This window comes from Sarcophilus harrisii, chromosome 2 (genome assembly GCF_902635505.1).
Source record: "Sarcophilus harrisii chromosome 2, mSarHar1.11, whole genome shotgun sequence".
NCBI classification, from domain to species: domain Eukaryota; kingdom Metazoa; phylum Chordata; class Mammalia; order Dasyuromorphia; family Dasyuridae; genus Sarcophilus; species Sarcophilus harrisii.
In genome coordinates, this window is record NC_045427.1 from 393,510,859 (window position 1) to 393,532,465 (window position 21,607).

The following is a 21,607-nucleotide window of genomic DNA, read 5'->3' on the forward strand; positions in this document are numbered from 1 at the left end:
ACAAAATTCCATTCACCTTGTTTTGGTTACAGCCAAATATAGGAAACAAGAAAACAGCTAGTCCCAGCTCTGTTACTGATTTCCTGTGGGATCTTGGTAAGTTCCTTCAGTTCTCCAGCCCATTTTTCGCTTCATCTATAAAATGAGAAAATTGGACTGGATCATGAAATAAGACTTATGAAGTTCTCTATCATTCTAGCACACAGAGATTCTTTTATTTGCAAGCCATATTCTTTTGGAATGACAGTTCCTGTTTTATTATCTTTGTCTTGATTCTCTCTCCCAAATGACACCTACTTCCTCTGAATTCTCTATAGATTGCTTATACTTCTCTTACTAATCATCTCAAACCATTGTATTAGATAGTTCCTGTTATATCTTGTTTTTCTCTCATTAAACTTTAAGTTCTATAAAGGTAGGAATTGAATCTCAGTCCCTCTGTAACCTCTGCCTATCCCAGAGCCCTAAAGGACATGAAAAAGAAACTATATATGCTTATGTGATTAAATTGAAAATTATAATGTTCTCAGAAACCAATGATGCCAATATTTAGACCAGAATTCTCCTAATTCTTCTCTGAGATCTGGAAGCCAGGATAGAAATAGATTTCTGGATGTTCTAGGTTAGAAGGGAAAAATACATACCATCAGGTCACATGGGACCTGTAACACCCATGAACCAGATTAAAATATAATTGGAAAATATTTTTAAAAATAAATAAAAATATGATAAAAACAAATAATATTAATATGTGGTTTTCTAAGTTAATAAGCAGCTCTGCAGGAAACCTGATGTATGTTTTCCTTTTTGTGGCTCCTGTTTCTAAGCAGCTCTAGGTGAAGAGGTTTGGTTCTTAGAGAGTAAGATCTGCTTTTGACTCACATTTAACAGTTCTCTCACTCTCCCCCTACTCTTCTCCCCTGTGCTTTTCTCAAAAGAAAGGAGCACAGGAGCTCATCATGAGAAAGCCGGGTGCCATGTTTGGAGGGCTGAGGCTGCCTTGTTAGTGCAGCCGACAGCCAGCCTGGCAGATGGCCAGGGCCAAGAGCTCCCTGGGAAGAAGAGTAAACAAAGCGCTTGGTGGTCGGCTGTGACCCAGAATTCTCCTTATGCAGAAGCAGTCAGGCAGGAGGATGAATGCCTAGGAAAGGGGAATCTTGAATCATTCCCTTCTCCCAACTTCACTGAGTAACTGCAGCTGCCAGGATGGGCTTCCCCCAAGAGGTCAGCCCCATATTTGCTGAGGGACCTGTGGAGTAAGATGAAATTTTCCAAATGACTAAGAGAGTATGACAAAAGCCCTAGTCCCTGAAAATCCTGCCTGGTGCCACTGCCTACCGTCCTGAGGCCTTGCCTGGTTCGTCTTGGTAAGTAAGTCTACTAGGGTAGAATCCAATTTGGATTTCTGATATGTTTTCTAGAGGTGCTCTGAGGTAGGGAAGCAGAGCTGGGGAAATGTGCAGAGAAAGCTTGTCTATGAGCCAGGGCAAATTTTCCTCTAATTTGGTCCAGATGAGAGATTCCTTCTGGTACTTGTGGTTTTCATGGATGTAGAAGTATATAGACTATTTCCTAACTATGTTCCAGTCATCAAACCTAGGATAAAAGCAAACAGAATGCCATCTTCTATCCTTATTGGTCCTTTAAATAAGATGGAATGGTACAGCTGGAGCACATATATGTTTGTGTGGCTGGCTGTATTTAAAGATAGACACATTAACAGAGTTCCCAGTGAAAGTTCCTGTTTTCTCCTTTTGGAAGGCATTTTTTTTTAAATTAAAAGTGTTTTAAATTATTAAGCATTTTTCTTTCTCCCATCTCCTTTCCTCCCAAAAAGAAAAAGAAAAACTTTATAATAAATATGCTTAGACAATATAAGCAAATTCCCACAATGGCACACACCATATCTCTATAAAGGTTCCAGATATATGTTTATGCACCGTGGGGTCTTCAAGCACTTCAGAGACAATTTTATATGCTAGTTTTTCTAACTGTAAGGCATTTAAAGTGGCACAGTGAATAAGAGTTCAGGGCCTGGGATCAGGAATACTAATCTCAGTGAGTTCAAATCTGGTCTCAGAAACTTACTAGCTGTGTGACCCTGAGCAAGACACTTCACCCCATTTGCCTCACTTTCCTCATCTATCAAATGAACTGAATGGCAAACCACTTCAGTGTCTTTACCAAGAAAATTTCAAATGGAGCCACAAAGAGTTAGACACAACTCAATAACAACAAATATTCTAACTCTGAGAGACAACTCTGCTGGGATCACAAAACACTGAGCGCTTACATCTCCTTGCTTTGCAAGTAGTTTGGTCCAAGTTCAGTTGTAGAGTTTCTAGATGCCAACATGATGAGTTAGGTTCCTTGTTCCCACACACTTCGACTAGTTAATTTACCCATTCCAGGATAATTTTACTTATTGACGCCTTTACCCATAAACAAGTAATTTTTTAATTGAAGCTTTTTATTTATAAAGCATATTCATGGATAATTTTTCCAACATTGACCCTTGCATAACCTTTTGTTGCAAATTTTCCCCTCCTTCTCCCCACCCCCTCCCCTGGCTGACAGGTAGTCTAATAACATGTTAAATATGTTGAAACACATGTTAGATCCAATATATGTATACATATTTATTTATATAATTATCTTGTTGCTCAAGAAAAATCAGATCAAGAAGGAAGAAAAAGAAAAACAGAAAGAAAACACAATGCAAGCAAGGAGAGTGAGTGAGAATGCTATGCTGTGTTCCATACTCTGTTCCCAAGGTTCTCTCTCTGGGTGTAGATCGTTCTCTTTGTCAAAACAAGGAATTTTTAAAAGGTATTCAGTATACAACAAAATTTTATTTTGGAATAGTTAATTTTTTCAGATACCCAAAAGCAATGCTAAACACACTAGAAACTGCACATTTGACAAAAACAAACTTAACAAATGATATTACTTATAATTTCAATTGCAAACTGTTGAGGGAGAGGCTGATAATTTAAAATTCATCAGAATGCAAAGCAATCTATCCCCTACTAATTAGATATTTTACATTTCACCTTGACTCTGCTCAGTTGCTTCACTCCAAACTTCCTCTAAGTTCTGGTCAGCTGCTTGGCAACTAGCTCTTCCTGCATCTGCTGCAAGCAACTGCTTCCCTCTTTGGGCCTGGGAACCCTGGATTTCTTTTACTTACAAGTTTCCTCCCCACCTGTACAGATAGAATTCAAGATTGATGACATCTGATCACCTACTCAAGAAAGGATACTTAAAACAGAAAAGGTAGTCAGAGCCCACGAGTAAATTAGTCCAGTAGAGTAATTGTAGCAGGACTGGGGAAAGAGCACAGGCTGTCCCTAGTTCCCCACCCCACACAAAGGGAATCTAAACTGGAGTATGTTATTTGCCATGGGAAAGTGAAAGTAGAGAAAGAGAACAATTCAAAAATTCTTTTATTAATTGATACAGTGCTCCTGTCTGCTGTTGATGTTACAAGGGCAGGATTTAGACCAAGGGACCACTAACAGCTTTTCATATCATATCAAATTGCCTAATCCAACCAGCACGGGGCAACTATCTAGCCAGGCTTCAAAGTTCCTGTGTTATAGACTACCGGAAGGACAAATTTGAGCATACTTGTGGAATGGCCCGTTGCTATTCTATAATAATAATAATAATAAAAACAACAACAACACATTTAAGTATATAATGAACCAAAAGTCTTAATACAGTTTAAAAAGTGTACTTTTTTTTTTTTAGAGAATTGGGTCACAGCTATTGTGATAGCACAGATATTATAATAGACAGCTATTAAGAGTCTGAGACCAGAAGTGAACTGCTGTCCTCCTGAATAGAAATAAGACTAATTTGGATGAATTATAGCATGCCAGAGAGGGAGTCATATGCACTAAGGTTTGAAATCTAGTCTGGGTCCAGGTTGTGAAGGACCAAGGAAGATTAGGGGAAGTATATTTGAGCTTTAATATTGGAAGCCAGTGTAGTTTGAATTAGGTTAGTGATTTGGTCAGATTTATGCTTTAAGAAAATTAGTTTGGATAACAATCAAGGATGGATTGGAGAAGGAAGAGATTTGAAGCAGATAGACTACATAGGAGACTCTTGAAATAGTATAGGTAAGAAATGACAAGGGACTGAATTAGGTGACTGAGGGGAGAAAAGGGGACAGATGGCCAAGAGATGTTATAGAGGTAGAAATGACAAGATTTGGCCTCTTGAGCAAATTGTGGGATGAGAGTGAGAAGTCAAGGATATTGATGTTTGATCTTGGGGAGTAAAAAGCTGGAAATACCATCAAGAAGAGGGAAGTTCATGATGCTGAGTGAAATGAGCAGGACCAGGAGATCATTATATACTTCAACAACAATACTAGATGATGACCAGTTCTGATGGATCAGGCCATCCTCAGCAACGAGATCAACCAAATCATTTCTAATGGAGCAGTAATGAACTGAACTAGCTATACCCAGAAAAAGAACTCTGGGAGATGACTAAAAACCATTACATTGAATTCCCAATCCCTATATTTATGCACACCTGCATCTTTGATTTCCTTCATAAGCTAATTGTACAATAATTCAGAGTCTGATTCTTTTTGTACAGCAAAATAATGTTTTGGTCATGTATACTTATTGTGTATCTAAGTTATATTTTAATATATTTAACATCTACTGGTCATCCTGCCATTTAGGGGGGGGGGGGGGGGGGGTAAGAGGTGAAAAATTGGAACAAGAGGTTTGGCAATTGTTAATGCTGTAAAGTTACCCATGTATATATCCTGTAAATAAAAGGCTATTAAATACAAATAAATAAATAAATAAATAAATATATTATGTTAACAAAAAAAAAAGAAGAGGGAAGTTCAGAAGAGCAATGGGATGGGATGGGGGAGAGGAGACAGAAGATAATGAGTTTAGTTTTTAGATGTGTTGAGTTTGAGGTACCTACAGGACATCCAGTTGAGAAATGTCTGGTAAAGAAATTGAAACTATTTCTAGTCATATGAAAAGATGCTCCAAGTCATTATTAATCAGAGAAATGCAAATTAAGACAACTCTAAGATACCACTACACACCTGTCAGATTGGCTAAGATGACAGGAAAAAATAATGATGAATGTTGGAGGGGATGCGGGAAAACTGGGACATTGATGCATTGTTGGTGGAGTTGTGAACGAATCCTACCATTCTGGAGAGTAGTTTGGAACTATGCTCAAAAAGTTATCAAACTGTGCATACCTTTTGATCCAGCAGTGTTACTACTGGGCTTATATCCCAAAGAGATCATAAAGAAGGGAAAGGGACCTGTATATGCACGAATGTTTGTGGCAGCCCTGTTTGTAGTGGCCAGAAACTGAAAACTGAGTAGATACCTATCAGTTGGAGAATGGCTGAATAAATTGTGGTATATGAATGTTATAGAATATTATTATTCTGTAAGAAATGACCAACAGGATGATTTCAGAAAGGCCTGGAGAGACTTACACGAACTGATGCTGAGTGAAATGAGCAGGACCAGGAGATCATTATATACTTCAACAACAATACTATATGATGACCAGTTCTGATGGACCTGGCCATCCTCAGCAATGAGATCAACCAAATCATTTCCAATGGAGCAGTAATGAACTGAACCAGCTATACCCAGAGAAAGAACTCTGGGTGATGACTAAAAACCATTACATTGAATTCCCAATCCCTATATTTATGCCCACCTGCATTTTTGGGCCTGGTGTACAGGCTAATTGTACAATATTTCAGAATCTGATTCTTTTTGTACAGCAAAATAACGTTTTGGTCATGTATACTTATTGTGTATCTAATTTATATTTTAATATATTTAACATCTACTGGTCATCCTGCCATCTGAGGGAGGGGGTGGGGGGTAAGAGGTGAAAAATTGGAACAAGAGGTTTGGCAATTGTTAATGTTGTAAAGTTACCCATACATGTAGCTTGTAAATAAAAGGCTATTAAATAAAAAAAAAAAAAAATAAAAAAATAAAAAGAGAAATGTCTGGTAGATAGTTGGTGATGTGGAATTGGAACTCCAGAGAGAGATTGAGACTGGAAATAAGATATCTGGGAGTCATCAGCATAGAGGTGATAATTAAATCCATATGAGTAGATGAGGTCACCAAGAAGGAGTATAGAGAAAGAAGAGAGCTCAGGAGGGAGCCTTAGAGTACACACATAATTAGGTAGTGTGTTGGGAATGATAATCAAGGAGACCTTGGCAAGATTAGACAGGCAGGAGGAGAACCAAGGAAGCCTTGTACTCTAGAGTTTTCTCTCCCTTTCTCCCTTCTTCCTTCTCTTCCTTCTCCCCTCCCTTTCTCATTCCTTTCTTCCCTCCCTTTCTCCCTCCCATTCTGTCTCTCTCTCTCCCCCTCATACACATAATTTCTCTCCTTTTCTGTCTTTTTGTTTCTTCCCTTTGGAAAAAAATGGGATTAAGTGACTTGGCCAGAGACACAGCTAGTAAGTGTCAAGTCCTTATTTTCAAGGTTATGATAGGCCATTTTGTTTGGCTGGGGGATACACCATATGCACAGATGAGTATATACAAAATAATTTGAGTAGGGAAAGATTCCTAACAGCCTAGAGCATCCAGGGAGGACTTCCCTTCTATAGCCTGGTTCATCAACTTCCATCCTAAAGCCCTGATGTCCTAATTGATGTCTCTTTTTCCAGATCAATATCTCATGAGACCCCCTAACCATCCTGCTTCATTTCACTCACTCCTCACTTTCTGAACATTTTTTTCCACAGCCTCATGCAACACCTTGCAACATTTCCCCCTCTCCCACTCTAGTTCTAGAACCATAAACCATCATTCATTCAATTTTATTATTGTCTCTGGTTAAAATTTGTCACTCTACTATTTTGTTCTCTACTCTTGCAACTTTTTTTAACCGAAGTGTTTTGTCCAAGTGACCTTTCTTAAAAACAGTAGTCCTTTTTGGTCACCCTCTCCCCTATATTTGTAGTCTCTCCCAAAAGAACTTAAGTTTTTCCAGGGCAGAGAATGTCTTTGCTTTTGTATCTGCATCTCCATGCTAAATACTTAATGCACACTTTTTAATTCATTCATTTATGTAGTTGGTGACACTTGAATGTAGCTATAACATAAAAATAAAGATTCTGAGAAGTGAAAGTAAAGAAGGAGTATGGTGTGTTTTAGGCATGCAGAACAGCTGATGGGTGTGTGCTGAGAAAAGAGATTACTGAATTTGGGAAAGCACAAGTGGTTTAATCTAGTTTGGCTGGAATATAGAATGTGTGGAGAAGAGTAATATAGAATAATTCTGAAAAGGATCCAGATTTTGGAGGAGCTTAAATGCCAGACTGAGGCATTTGTGTTTTATTCTAGAGGAAAGAGGATTAGGGTTAGATTTTTGAGCAACAGAGTAAAATAGAACAGTAGGTTATTTTGCCAGCCAGGTGGAAAATGGATTGGAGAGAAGAGAGACTGGATACAAGATGACCCATTATCCAGACAAAGGTTAATAAAAGCTTAAATTAAACTGTCATTTCAATCATATTTGACTCTTTGGGATCTCATTTTAGGGGAGAAAACCCCAGAGTCATGAAGTCCATAGAGTCATGAAGAGTTGGACATAATTCAATGAGAACAATAACAATACTTTACTAATTACTCAAATGACTTCTCAATGTAAATGCCAAGGTGAAGGGAAACAATAGAAAAACATACTGGAAAACATACTTCTATAGTAAGAGGTAAGAGAGGCCAAGTCTTGCAGAGAAAAGAGAAAAGTCTCAGCCTATATGTCAAAGTAGGAGCTTAGATCATGGGATCATAGATTTAGAGCTTGCATAGATTTAGACTTCAGAAATTATCTTTTCCAATTCCCTCATTTTACTGATGAGGAAACTAAAATTCAAAGATGTTAAGTGACTTGTTGGAAGTCATAAAGGTAAATGACAAAGTTGGAATTTGAACCCTATTCCCTCTGACTCCAAATTAAACACACTTTCCATTGTGTTGCTTGTTTCCAAAATACTTCCATTAAGAAGAGATGATAAACAAAATGAGCAGCAAGTAACATCACATCAAAAAAAAAAAAAAAAAAAAAAAAAGGAAATTGTCATATTATAAGAGACAGAAAATGACTGGTTATCAATAAGGGAGTCATTTCCAGATAGCTAAGTGCATACAGGTAGAAGTCTTTGTTAAATATCAAATTCAATACCAAAGTTAAAAAATAAAATTTAGATGCCATAACATACAATTTAATTTTCATTGGTTTTAACAACCCCCTGACCCAAAACAGGGGAAGTTGATAAAAGATCTGACATCAGTACTTTCCAAAGAGTTTAACTAATGTGAGTCAATTACCATAATGAGATCAAAACAGTCTAGAACCTGCCTCAGTACATTTGATCTCCCCGTTTATCAGAGAGTTATGAAAATAAAGAGAAATACCAGGTTGAAACATATTATTTTAAAATTCTTACAAGGAAGCATGGTGGAAGATTATGACTATTATCATCTCATAAAACTTTAAGAAGCAGAGGAAGGAAAAACCAAAGGTACAGTGTAAAAACCAATAATACTAAGGCTTCCATTGATTAAAGATCAGTGTTGGTACTATGTCCTTTGCTTCCTTTGAATCATAGAATAAATTAAGATATCTAAGCTATTCAGTTGTTTCAGTCATGTATGATTCTTTGTGAGTTCATTTTACAGATGAGGAAACTGAGGCAAAGGAGGTTAAGTGACTTTCCCAGAATCACACAGACATCAATTGTTCCTAATTCCCAGAGTCAGGAGGCACCATCTTTAATTTTCTGTAAAGCTCCCATTTCCAAGGGTGTATCTATACATTTTTTTTAAATTTAAAAAAATATGATTCTAACTGACAAGCATTTTCTTTCTTTTCTACCATCTGCTTCTACCACTGGAAAGAAAAAACAATGAAAATGAAATCTTTATAACAAATATGGAAAGTTAATCAAAACCAATTCTCACAATGCATTCCATTCCTTATTTTGAGCCTATCTATCACCTCTCTGTCAAAAGATAAAGAATATACTTCTTCATGTGTTCTTTGGAATCATGACTGGCCTTTGGCTCTTTTCAACAATGAAATGATTCAAGGCAATTTCAATAGATTTTGATGGAAAGTGCCATCCACATCCAGAGAAAGAACTATGGAGACTGAATGTACATCAAAACATAGTATTTTCACCTTTTTTCTTGTTTATTTGCTTTTTTTTTCTTTCTCATGCTTTCCCTCCCCCCCTTTTTGATCTGATTTCTTACACAGCTGAGTACAGATGTGTGTTTAGATGATGTACAGATGATGTACAGAAATGTGTTTAGAAGAATTGCGCATGTTTAACCTATATAAAATTGTTTTCTGTCTTGGGGAGGGAGAGGGAGAGGGAGAAAAATTTGGAACTCAAGGTTTTGCAAAGGTGAATGTTAAAAACTACCTTTGCATCTATTTGGAAATTAAAATACTATTAAAAATAAATAAATTTGATCCATTTTTTAAAAAAATAGTTTTTAACATGTTTAACATGTATAAGACTGCCTGCCATCTAGAGGAGGGGGTAGAGGGAGGGAAGGGAAAAGATGGAACAGAAGTGAGTGCAAGGGACAATGTTGTAAATAATTACCCATGCATATGTTCTGGCAATAAAAAGTTATAATTTTAAAAAATCGTTTTTAAGTTCCTTAAACTTATTTGTCATTATAATTTTGTTATTATTGTATAAACTATTCTCTTTATTTTACTCATTTCACTCTATATCAGTCAATACACGCCTTTCCAGCTTTCTCTAAAACCATCCTCTCCATCAGCTATTATGAAATAATATCATTCCATTCATATCCCATAATTTGTTCAGTCAGTCTCCAATTTATTAGCACCCTCTTAGTTTCTAGTTCCCTACTACTATTACTACAAAAAAGAGCTGTGTGAATACTTTTGCACCTCTGGCTGGGTCTTTTGACTCTTTTAAAAATCCATTTAGAGTATAGGCCTAGTAAGGATATTGCTTAGCCAAATGATATATTTGGCTGGTGACTTTTTTGAGCATTGCTCTAAATTGATTTCCAGAATGGCTGAACCAATGAATAATTCCACCAGCATGTGCCCTTCTTCTTTTGTTATTATCTTTAGTATCTTTGCCAACATGACAATTGAAAGGAGGAATTTCTGAATAAGATGCAAACATACATGCCATCCTTGGAGAGAGCAACCAAGCAGAGAGACTACATATGGGGGCTCTACACAAGGAGAACAAATATGAATGGACAATTTACATCTCTGACATTACAGTTTCCCTGATGTATCTAGGTATCTAAAGTTCTCTTACTTTTACTCTCTGGGCAAGATATTTTGGCTAGTAGTGTTGCTTTGCTAGCCTCATTGGGCATGTTCTTAGTAGGGCACATTGGTTGGACATAGCTTTTTCTTTTCTTTTAAATTTTCTTTTTAAAAGCTTTTTCTTTTTTTTTTTTAAATTAAAGCTTTTTATTTCCAAAACATATGCATAATTTTCAACATTCACCCTTGCAACCTTGTGTTCCAAATTTTTTCTTTTTTTTTTTTTTTTCTTTTCTTTTTTTTTTTTATTTAATAGCCTTTAATCCACAGGACATATACATGGGCAACTTTACAGCATTAACAATTGCCAAACCTCTTGTTCCAATTTTTCACCTCTTACCCCCCCCCACCCCCTCCCCTAAATGGCAGGATGACGTAGATGTTAAATATATTAAAATATAACTTAGATACACAATAAGTATACATGACCAAAACATTATTTTGCTGTACAAAAAGAATCAGACTCTGAAATATTGTACAATTAGCTTGTGAAGGAAATCAAAAATGCAGGTGTGCATAAATATAGGGACTGGGAATTCAATGTAATGGTTTTTAGTCATCTCCCAGAGTTCTTTTTCTGGGTATAGCTAGTTCAGTTCATTACTGCTCCATTAGAAATGATTTGGTTGATCTCGTTGCTGAGGATGGCCAGGTCCATCAGAACTGGTCATCATCTAGTATTGTTGTTGAAGTATATAATGATCTCCTGGTCCTGATCATTTCACTTAGCATCAGTTCGTGTAAGTCTCTCCAGGCCTTTCTGAAATCATCCTGTTGGTCATTTCTTACAGAACAGTAATATTCCATAATTTTCATATACCACACCAAATTTTTTCTTTTCCTATCTCCCCACCTACTCCCATAGATAGCAACTAATCCAATACAAGTTAAATATGTGCAACTCTTCTATACATATTTCCACATTTATCATGCTGCACAAGAAAAATGAAAAAAAATGAGAAAAAAGTAAGTAAACAACAACAACAAAAAAGTGAAAATACTATATTGTAATCCACACTCAGTCCCCACAGTTTTCTCTCTGTGGGTGCAGATGGCTCTCTCTATTACAAGTCCATTGGAACTGACTTGAATCACCTCACTGTTGAAAAAAAGCCCCCATCCATCAGAACTGATCATCAGATAATCTTGTTGTTGATATGTACAATGTTCTCTTTTTCTACTCATTTCACTCAGCATCAGTTCATGTAAGTCTCTCCAAGCCTCTCTGAAATCATCCTGCTGATCATTTCTTATAGAACAATAATATTCCACAACATTCATATACCATAACTTATTCAGCCATTCCCAACTGATGGGCATCCACTCAGTTTCTAGTTCCTTGCCACTACAAAAAGGGCTGCTACAAACACTTTTGCACATGTGCTGGACATAGTCTTTTCACTTGAACTTTTGCCTAAACTGAAATATTGGCCTGCTTTGGAAAGAACTGAACCTTTACTTTAGAATCAGAGAGAAACCTCCCCAGTTCTGTTCCCTGAAACTATCGCTCTCTAAGCAGATGATTCCCCCTCCAAGTTCCAAGCCCTCTCTCTTTTAGCTGACTTTTCATCAGTATCAATTCCTCCATTTTTAAACTTTCAGCCTCTCTCATACATCCACATTAAAAGGCACAAGAGAAATCCATATTCAGTTGCAAGGGTACAGTCCCAGACTCCCTGCCTATTCTCAGCCTAGTTTTCTTTTCATATGCAAATGAGCCACTCAAATTCTGAAAGGACTTTTTGTGGTAGGCCCTTAGTAGCCACAAATTTGGTCACTCAAAGTTTAAAAGAGGCAAACCTTTATATCTAATTTTTTTCTCTTATCTGCCCCTTATAACCTATAATTTCACCCAACAGATGGGAGAACTCAGTTGGCCAGAGAGTCCCTGATTATCCTATATTCTCCTCTAAGATGAATGACTTTCCCCAGGAAAGTATATATTTCAAAGAGGAAAGTCGTTCATCTTCTTTAAGAAAAGAGAGATATTCCTTAAGTGGGAGAGTCCAGGAAGATGGCATGGAGAAGGTGGTACTTAAACTCAGCCTTGAAAGAAAATTAGTATTTCAACAAGCTGAGAGATTTAAAAGGAGTGTAAAAGCTTAGGTAATGTCCTGCACAATGATGTGCAATAGCATAATTATTAAATCTAATTTGATTGGAAAATAGAGTATGTGAAAGGGCAGTAGAGAGAAAAAAAAGACTAGAAATATTTTTTAGTGTCAAAATGTCAATAGCCAATAAAATTTTATTTTTCCAGAAATATTTTATTCTTCCAAATACATATAAAGATATCTTTCAACAATAATTTTTGTAAAACTTTATGTTTCAAATTTTTCTCTCTCTTCTTATCTCTCTCCTCCCCAAGACAGCAATCTAATATAGGTTAAATGTGCAATCCTTTTAAACATATTTCCATATTTGTCATGTTGTACAAGAAAAATCAGATCCAAAGGGAAAAACACTAAGAAAAACAAACAATAATAACAACAACAAAGGTGAAACTATTAGGCTTCTATCTATATTCAGTTTCCATAGTTCTCTCTCTGGATGCTGATGGCATCTTTCATGGCAAATCTATTAAAATTGCCTTGACTCACCAAATTTAAAAATATTATCAATAACAATAGTAATTTATATTACTTATATAATGTTTTCTATATGCCAGGTACTGTGCTAAGCATTTTACAATTATGTCATTTGATCCTAATAATAATCTTGGAAAGGAGGAAGGTACAATTAGTATCCCTATTTCATGGATGGGGCAGGTAGGTAGCCCCATGGATAGAAAATTGGGTCTGGAATCAAGAAGACTTGTCTTCCTAATTTCAAATACAGCCTCAGACACTTAGTAGCTATGTAACCCTGGGCAAGTCATTTCACCCTTTGTGCCTCAGTTTCCTCATCTATAAAGTAAGCTGAAGAAGGATGTGGCAAACCACTCCAGTGTTCAAGAAAAACCCAAATGGGGTTATGGATAGTTGGAAATGACTGAACAACAATTCTACAGATGAGGTCACTGAAATGAACAGAGTTTTAACAGAGACTTGTCTGAAACCAGGTTTGAGCTCAAGTTTTCCTGATTCCAGGCACCAGGACTCTATCCAGTTTTACCTAGCTGCTCTACTCAGTGCCTATTATATGTGTACTGTGCTAATTGATGGGGATAAAAAGAAAGGCAATCCAGTTCCTACCTTCAAAAGGCTCACAATCTAATGAGGGAAGATAATCCTTGAAAAGAAACTGAAAATAGAAGGTGGGAAGGCAGAGGTGGTAATGGTGCCCAGAGGAATGTTTTTGTTGTTTTCGGTTGTTTCAGTCATGTCCAACTCTTCAATGGTTTTGTCATTTCCTTCTCCAGCTCATTTTACAGATGAGGAAACTGAGATAAACAGGGCTAAGTGACTTGCCCAGAATCACACATTTAGCAACTGTCTGAGGCTAAATTTGAATTTAGGAAAATGAGTCTTCCTGACCTCAATCCTGGCTCTCTATCTACTGCAGCACCACTTAGCATCTTCCCAGAGAAGTGTATTTAGTACCAAATGATGAGATGGCTGCCTCAGCTTGGGACCCTTCTTAGATCCTCCTTTCCAATCAGGGGGCCCAAGGGATAGAGGCACTGAGGAGGTATAATATTGAGTCCTGCTTTCTAGACCCCCCAAGTTGGGTAATAAAACAGACCATTGCTTTCTAGAGCCCCCACACAGGGGTAATTAAACTATTGAGTCCTGCTTTCTAGAGCCCCCAAGTTGGGGTGACAATGGACCATTGCTTTCTAGAGCCCCCATACCAGGGTGATTAAAATATCCTGCTTTCTAGAGCCTCCAAGTTAAGGTGACAAAACATACCCTGCTTTCTAGAGCCCCCACACTGAGAGGCAATTAAAATATACCTTTCTAAAGGATAAGTGATGAGGCGGGAATCCTGAGGATGGTAGAAAGATGGAGTCCCTTATTTCAAGGACTTTTCCCTTTTTATGCCCTCATACCTTTATGTAACAAAAACACTGGGCATGCGCCAAGTATATACTGCATATGTGGGACCACATAAACAATTTGCTATTGTATGTAGTTTGCCACCCGGTATCACTCTGCTTCAATCACAATACAGGTTGTCACTACCCCCTGACTTCTCAGGAAGGCTGAGAACCTTTAGGAGAGATGGGGAGCTGAACCAGACACTGTTGGCAGGTTCTCTCTGGGCTGAAAGGTCTTATACCTCACCCAGAGTTTCCCCACTGACTGTGACCCTCAGTATATTTCAGAGTTGATGTAGAAGGCTTTAAATGCTAGATGAAAGAGTTGGTATTTTATCCTGTAGCAATAGGGAACTACTGATGATTTCTGAGCACCAGTGTAACATGATCATACCTTTAGGAAGTTAGATTTAGCAGTTGTGTAAAAGATAGATTAGAAAGTAGAAAGTGTCATAAAAGCCAGTTGGGTTATTACAGCAGTACAGAAGGGAGGTAGGGAAGGATTAAAGCAGTTTAATAATCATGGGGAATGGAGGATACAGATGAGATATTTCCCCCAAATAGGGCAACAATCTTTGCAAAGTCATAGAGACAAAAAGTGGCTTGTCATGTATGAAGGAAAAGTTGCCTCGTCTAGGGAATGATATGGAATAAGCCTAGAAAAAAATCTAATTTCAGTTGGGGAAGGACTTTAAATGCCAAACAGTAGAGTTGGTATTTGATCCATGTGAAAAGTTAGAATTAGAGACACATTTAGAATGGATTGTATAATCACAGGACTAGATCTAGTCCTCAGACTCAGAGGCCGTGCAGATCAATTACTTTTTTTTAACAGATAAGGAAAATGAGAGTGATGAGATTAAGAAACATACCTATGGTTACCAAAAAAGATAGCAAATGTCAGGTGGGATCAACCAAGGTCTTCTTGATTTCAAAACCACTGCTTTTTCCTTCTAGACCACACTGAAAATGAGTTTTAGATGCCTTGAGTTCAAGACACTAGGGAACATCTAAGTAGGGAATCATCCAGTGATGTGCTGATAAATATTTAACAACTGGCTCTGCAAAGAATGTATATAGGACATACTTTGATGTTTAAGCTGTACTGGTAACATTTTCTTTATTACTCTCTTAAGTCTAGATAACCAACAAAATAATAAATCAAGCTGCAGGTTTTGATTTTAGAGGCAAAAATGCTCACAATGAAAATTTAACAAGAAGCAGCCAGTTTGAGCTGGCTAGTGTAGCACACCCCTGGGTGTCTCTTAGGCATTTGGGAAATCCGATTGGAGCAAAGGGAAGAAATGTAGGCTAGGTATGCAAATTAGGAAACAAAAGAGTATGAAGAGGTGAAGTCATAGAGTTGAATACAAAACAACAATTTTATTTGTACTTATTATCCCTGGCTCCTATATAAGTTACATATATAGTAAACACAATAAATATTGGATAGGTAGAATTGTTGAATGAGATTGTCAAGAGAGAATAGAGAGAAAGAAGAGGCCTTAGAACCTTAGGGAATATTCTCACTTAATGTGCAGGAAGAAGATAAAACACAGAAGAATACTAACACTATCCAACTGTGTGGGATACTTTGTTGTTTAGTTGTTTTTAATTGTGTCAGACTCTTTGTGACCTTAATTGGGGATTATAATGGCAAAAATTAAGTGTACAGCAGGTCCCAGGGAGCTGCCGTTTCTTCCCTTTATCCAGAATACTGTAAAACTGGGTTTGAAAGGAGAGAATCCTATCCATGAAGAACTCTGGACTAAAGAAGTTCAGGGCATAAGAATGGAGAAGGAAGTTATATGAATGTGACCCAGTGGATAACTGACTGACAGCTTAGGTGGCCATGATCACTTATGGCGAGTCTCTCCTATTTCAAAACTTATCATCCAGTTGGAAATATAAAGACACACAAGATGTGACTATAAAGTAATGTGTCACATTTTTTGTGTAGCCTATCTTTTGAATCTCTTTTCTCTTCTGTAAGGAGTGATGTAGTGAAAAGTCCAGTGCATAAGAAGAGGATGACATTTTGTGTGACTCAGTAAGAGGCAGAATAGCCATCTCTAGCTTCTTCTCCACCTACCCTTTTCCAAGAGAGATTTTCATCCCTTGGATGGAGGGGAGAGAAGCAAAAAATTGGAACCAAAGGCTACCACTCCACTTTTCTGAGAGGAGTTCTGAGCTAGAAGTATATCTATTTGGTTCCTTAAATATTGTTCTGTATAACCAACATAATTGGGTTCCATTAAATTTCTGATCACTTTTATCATTTTGGGGAGGAGTGACTTCAAGCTCTTGATTCAAGGCTTGCCATCCTTTCCCCACCAAATGCCAGTTCCACAATGAAAACATGTAGCAGGTGAAGTGATCCAAATCATAACAAAACAGAAATTAGAGAAAGTATACATAAGGGAAGATATACCAGACAATAAGTATGACAGAGCTCTCTCATTGGGGTGAAATAATTCAACTCAGCCAAGAGAAAGACCTAGATCATGCCCAAGTAGAAATTTCCCCATGGCTCTAGAGTAGCCAGCTGGAAAAAGGGACTTGATAGAAACTGTCTGTTCCTCTCATGTATTCCCAGAGTCTTTTCTTTCAACAGCTTGAAGTGGGGTTGGCTTCTTCCATCTTTTCTCTCAAAGTTGGAAGCCAACTGGACACTATGCTCAAAGAAGACTCAGTTGAAGAGTCCTAAAGGGGGACTGACAGAAAATTTAAACTCTCACCTATGCCCATTCAGCCTGGCCCCTCATGCATGGTAGGGCCTTCATCACCATTCAGTAAAGAGTCCCATGCCAATGGGTTTTGGGGACAGGAGTTATACTTCCTTTTTTTTTTTTTTTTTTTTTTTTTTAAATTTAATACCCTTTTATTTACAGGTTATATGTATGGGTAACTTTACAGCATTAACAATTGCCAAACCTCTTGTTCCAATTTTTCACCTCTTACCCCCCACCCCCTCTCCCAGATGGCAGGATGACCAGTAGATGTTAAATATATTAAAATATAAATTAGATACACAATAAGTATACATGACCAAATCGTTATTTTGCTGTACAAAAAGAATCAGACTCTGAAATATTGTACAATTAGCTTGTGAAGGAAATCAAAAATGCAGGTGGGCATAAATATAGGGATTGGGAATTCAATGTAATGGTTTTTAGTCATCACCCAGAGTTCTTTCTCTGGGTATAGCTGGTTCAGTTCATTACTGCTCCATTGGAAAGGATTTGGTTGATCTCATTGCTGAGGATGGCCAGGTCCATTAGAACTGGTCATCATATAGTATTGTTGTTGAAGTATATAATGATCTCTTGGCCCTGCTCGTTTCACTCTAGCATCAGTTCGTGTAAGTCTCTCCAGGCCTTTCTGAAATCATCCTGTTGGTCATTTCTTACAGAACAATAATATTCCATAATGTTCATATACCACAGTTTATTCAGCCATTCTCCAACTGATGGGCATCCACTCAGTTTCCAGTTTTTAGCCACTACAAAAAGGGCTGCCACAAACATTCGTGCACATACAGGTCCCTTTCCCGTCTTTATGATCTCTTTGGGATATAAGCCCAGTAGTAACACTGCTGGATCAAAGGGTATGCACAGTTTGATAACTTTTTGAGCATAGTTCCAAACTACTAGGAGTTACACTTCCAAAGGGCTTAGCTACAGAGCAAAGATGGAAAGGAGCAGAGATGCTTTTGGGTTTCCTAAGTCCTTCTAACACTCTCTAAACTCAAGCCAGTCCCAGCCTTTAACTGAAGGCAAATTATCCTGAGAGCTTTTTTGTTGCTATTGTTAGATTTTAACATTTTATGATCCATATGAATGGGGGGAAAGAGGCGAACTGAACAAGAGATAGGAAGAAATAATTAGGGAGGACTAAAGATCTGATGGATGGGCTGTTGTTTGTCTTCATTTCAAAGAAGACTAATGGCATCACAGGGTGTGTCTGGACTCTGATGTTAATTGGATTTAAGTGAGACAGAGTTGCACAAAAATGTCAGCTTCACTTTTTCTTCCAAAGTCATCTAAGTCCAGTGGCAAGACAAAAGATGGCTCAGGATTCAGTGGATGACCTTGGTGTCTTCAGGGCCTGACCAATCTGTAATCAATTCAGCTTCCTTTGTGGCACTGGAACAAATTGTTCTAATCTCTACATTCTATCTGGTGAAGTCTTCACATACTTGAGGGAGACACCCATGAAACCTACTGATGAGTTTATGGAAAATGGTTACCTTCAACCTGGGCTACTGGGCTACTGGGACAGTTTACTGGGGTGTGACTGCACCACAGCTTCTTGGAGCCATAGGTGAGAAATGAGTGCCAGGTAGCTTGAGAAGGGCTCAGCAAGCTCCCTTATCTGAGGTGCTAGTTCTCCTTGTACACCCATACACTCCTAGTGGATGAATAGGAAATGGTTGAAGCTGGAGCCACAACAGCTCCCAGAGAGATTTTTCTATATAAACTCTGTTACTGTAGGTTGAACATCATGAAAATTTGAGCTTCACTCTTTTCCAGGAAGGCACGGTAAGGAAGGCATAGAGATCAGGACACAATCCTAGAAAGCAGCCAGTGACAATCCAAGATACAGGAATGGAACTCAGGAGAGGCTACCTTGCCTTGATTCTACCTCTTTCCTTCCCTCTTCCCTAAAGATGGAGACACTCTCACTTCTTTACCACTCCAAACCTTGATTTACCCATTCTCTAAGAGAGGACTGGCTGGATGGTAAACCAGCAGTGTTGCTCCTTAGTATTCCTCCCCCTCAATCCCCCGAAGGTAGTAGCAGACTGTGGCTGTTTTAAAACTGCTATTTCTGTAAATTATATTATTTTAAGTATTTTCTCAGTATGTGTGTGTGTTAAAATTTTCATGGCCATTTGAATCTGTGCCAATTTTGCAAATTTGAATGCTAACAGTGAAATTGGGAATTGAAAGAAGATTAAAATCTGGGAAGGAAGTAGATCTAAAGAATTGGGGTTTATCCTTATATGATCTCAGTCAACTCTGCCAGTTGGAGATTTCTGGCTGGGAGTTCAGGGAGTCAAGCCTTAAGAGGGATAATCATTTATTTGGAGGAAAAAGGGAACAATTCCTGGGATCAGATACTCCTTGAACACGTGAAACAAATGTCCATGGGAGGGGAGAGGGTGGGGTGTTGTTAATTAGTAGCAAGGCAACTGCCATTTTTCCCCTTTAACCTGAATGCTAGCCCTAGGGTTAAAAGTGGAGAACCAACCTATGAAAAGGAGAGGGCACTAAAGAAGCCCAAGCCACAAAACAGGAGGAGGGGAGAAAGTTAGATGAATGTGCCCAGCTCAGTCCCTGGCTCTCAGATGACTAACTGCTCAGGTGGCCATGCTCACACCTGCCACCTAGTGGGCATATTAACAAAGAATACATCAAGTTTTCACTTGTGGGGCTATTCCAAGAATTTTGAATTACTCTAATCATTTCTGGAACTCCTGTTTTGGAACTCTTTCTTCAGCAATTAAAATCCAAAGTCTTTTGAGTATACTTGATAGTGAAAGTTCTTTGTCTTTGGTTTTTGGAACAAGCCAAAAATAATTGGGAGCCAAGTATGATGATTCAGCCCAAGAGCTATAGCTAAAAAAAAAAAAATTATATATGATTACAATTTGGAGAACAGTTTCTTTGGTAGCTCCTAGACTGGCCCAAAAGCAATTTTCAAATAGAATTTCAGAAATATGAGCCATGGCAGCCCCCACTGTGGTTCCTCTATATCAAGGCTTCTTAAACTTTTTCCACCCTTGATCTCTTTTCATGCAAGAAATTTTCATGTAATCCCAGGTATATACACATATAAAATAGGTATACAAGTCAAACATTAACTAATAATAAGTCATAATTTTGTGATCCCTACATTCACTCATGAAACCCATATGGAGTCATGACTCATAGTTTAAGATGGATGAAGGTATAATTTCTAATGGGTTACTGAAAAATGAAAAAGCAACAAAAAAAATATCTTTTATCTGATAGTCATATTTCCTGCATATCTGAAAAGGCTACTTGATTTTCCTTGGAAAGAGTGATTTCATCATTGTAGAGAACTCCAAGTTTGGAAATTTTCTCCATGAGTACAGATCAGTACTTTTATCCTTTTATCAGTATCCTTTTATCCGAAAAAGCTCTGAGAAAGTAAATGGTTTGATTATGGTCATGTAGTTAGTTTGTGTCAGAAGAAGGATTTAAATCTAGTTCTTCCTGGCTCTAAGACCTAACCTCTCTGCTATCTCTCAATGAATGATCAAACTCCATGCTATTACTGGCTCTGTTTTAGACAATCCACTGAACCATCATTGAAGGAAATGGCTTATACAGAGAAGGGACTCACCATCCTTTGCCACCATTTCTACCAATTACAGACCAACAGCTACCATAGGGAAGATAAGAAACTCTAACCTACAATTCCAGGTGTTTTTACTGACTATCCCCTATGTCTGGAATTCTCTCCCTTCCCATCTTTGTCTCCTGACTTTCTTCAATTCCCAGTTAGAATTTTACCTTCTACAAGAAGCTTTTCTTATCCTGCTCCCTCCTCCTCCTTAATTCCAATGACTTCCTTTTGAAATTATCTTTTATATAGCTTATTTGTGCATAATTGCTTGTACATTGTATGAACACAAAAGCAGAGGCTGCCTTCGGCCTAAGTATCTCCAGTGCTTATGGCACATAGATGCTTAATAAATATTGATTGACAGTGAGTTAGGTAAGTCCAAGAATGCCTAGAACAGAACTGCCTCATCCTTCCTCCCCCATCCCATACAACTAACTGTCTAGTCTATGCCTCAAGCCCCAATCAAGGAAAGCAGCTCTTGAAGAGAGGCACCTGCTTCTGCAGGTGCTGCAGCTCCTGGATTCTCAAAGCAGTCTCAGCAGAGAACTCAAAAGAAAAAGTCCTTGGCACAGCCAAATGGCTCAACATTTCAATCTGATACAGTCTTATTAATAGTGTATCCTTCTGTCACTAGGTTAGATTCATATTTGATGAGTCAAATTTTAAAATGTCCTGACTTTGTACTAATTTTCCTCTTAGATATATAATTATAAAATGAATTTTGCTTATGCCTGCAGTTAAATAAAATTCTCTAACAATGCACTGGGTGTGGGGAGGGCTGGGATTCCAGCCCTCTCCTAGGAAAGGTTACTTCCAAGGCTTTTGAGAGGTCTGTTACAATAAAAATGATGCATTATCATTTCCTTTGCCTCTGAAGCCTAAACAT

General features: G+C 37.8%; 1 protein-coding gene across 1 annotated transcript in view; it reads left to right on the forward strand.

Annotated features, from left to right (window-relative positions):
• Nucleotides 1–1,032: 1,032 nt before the first annotated feature.
• Nucleotides 1,033–21,607, forward strand: part of FABP6 (fatty acid binding protein 6) — a 95,456-nt gene continuing 74,881 nt past the window's right edge. The window contains exon 1 of the mRNA XM_003756781.3: nucleotides 1,033–1,367. The gene's annotated coding sequence lies outside the window, so the exon portion shown is untranslated. The remainder of the gene's footprint in view (nucleotides 1,368–21,607) is intronic.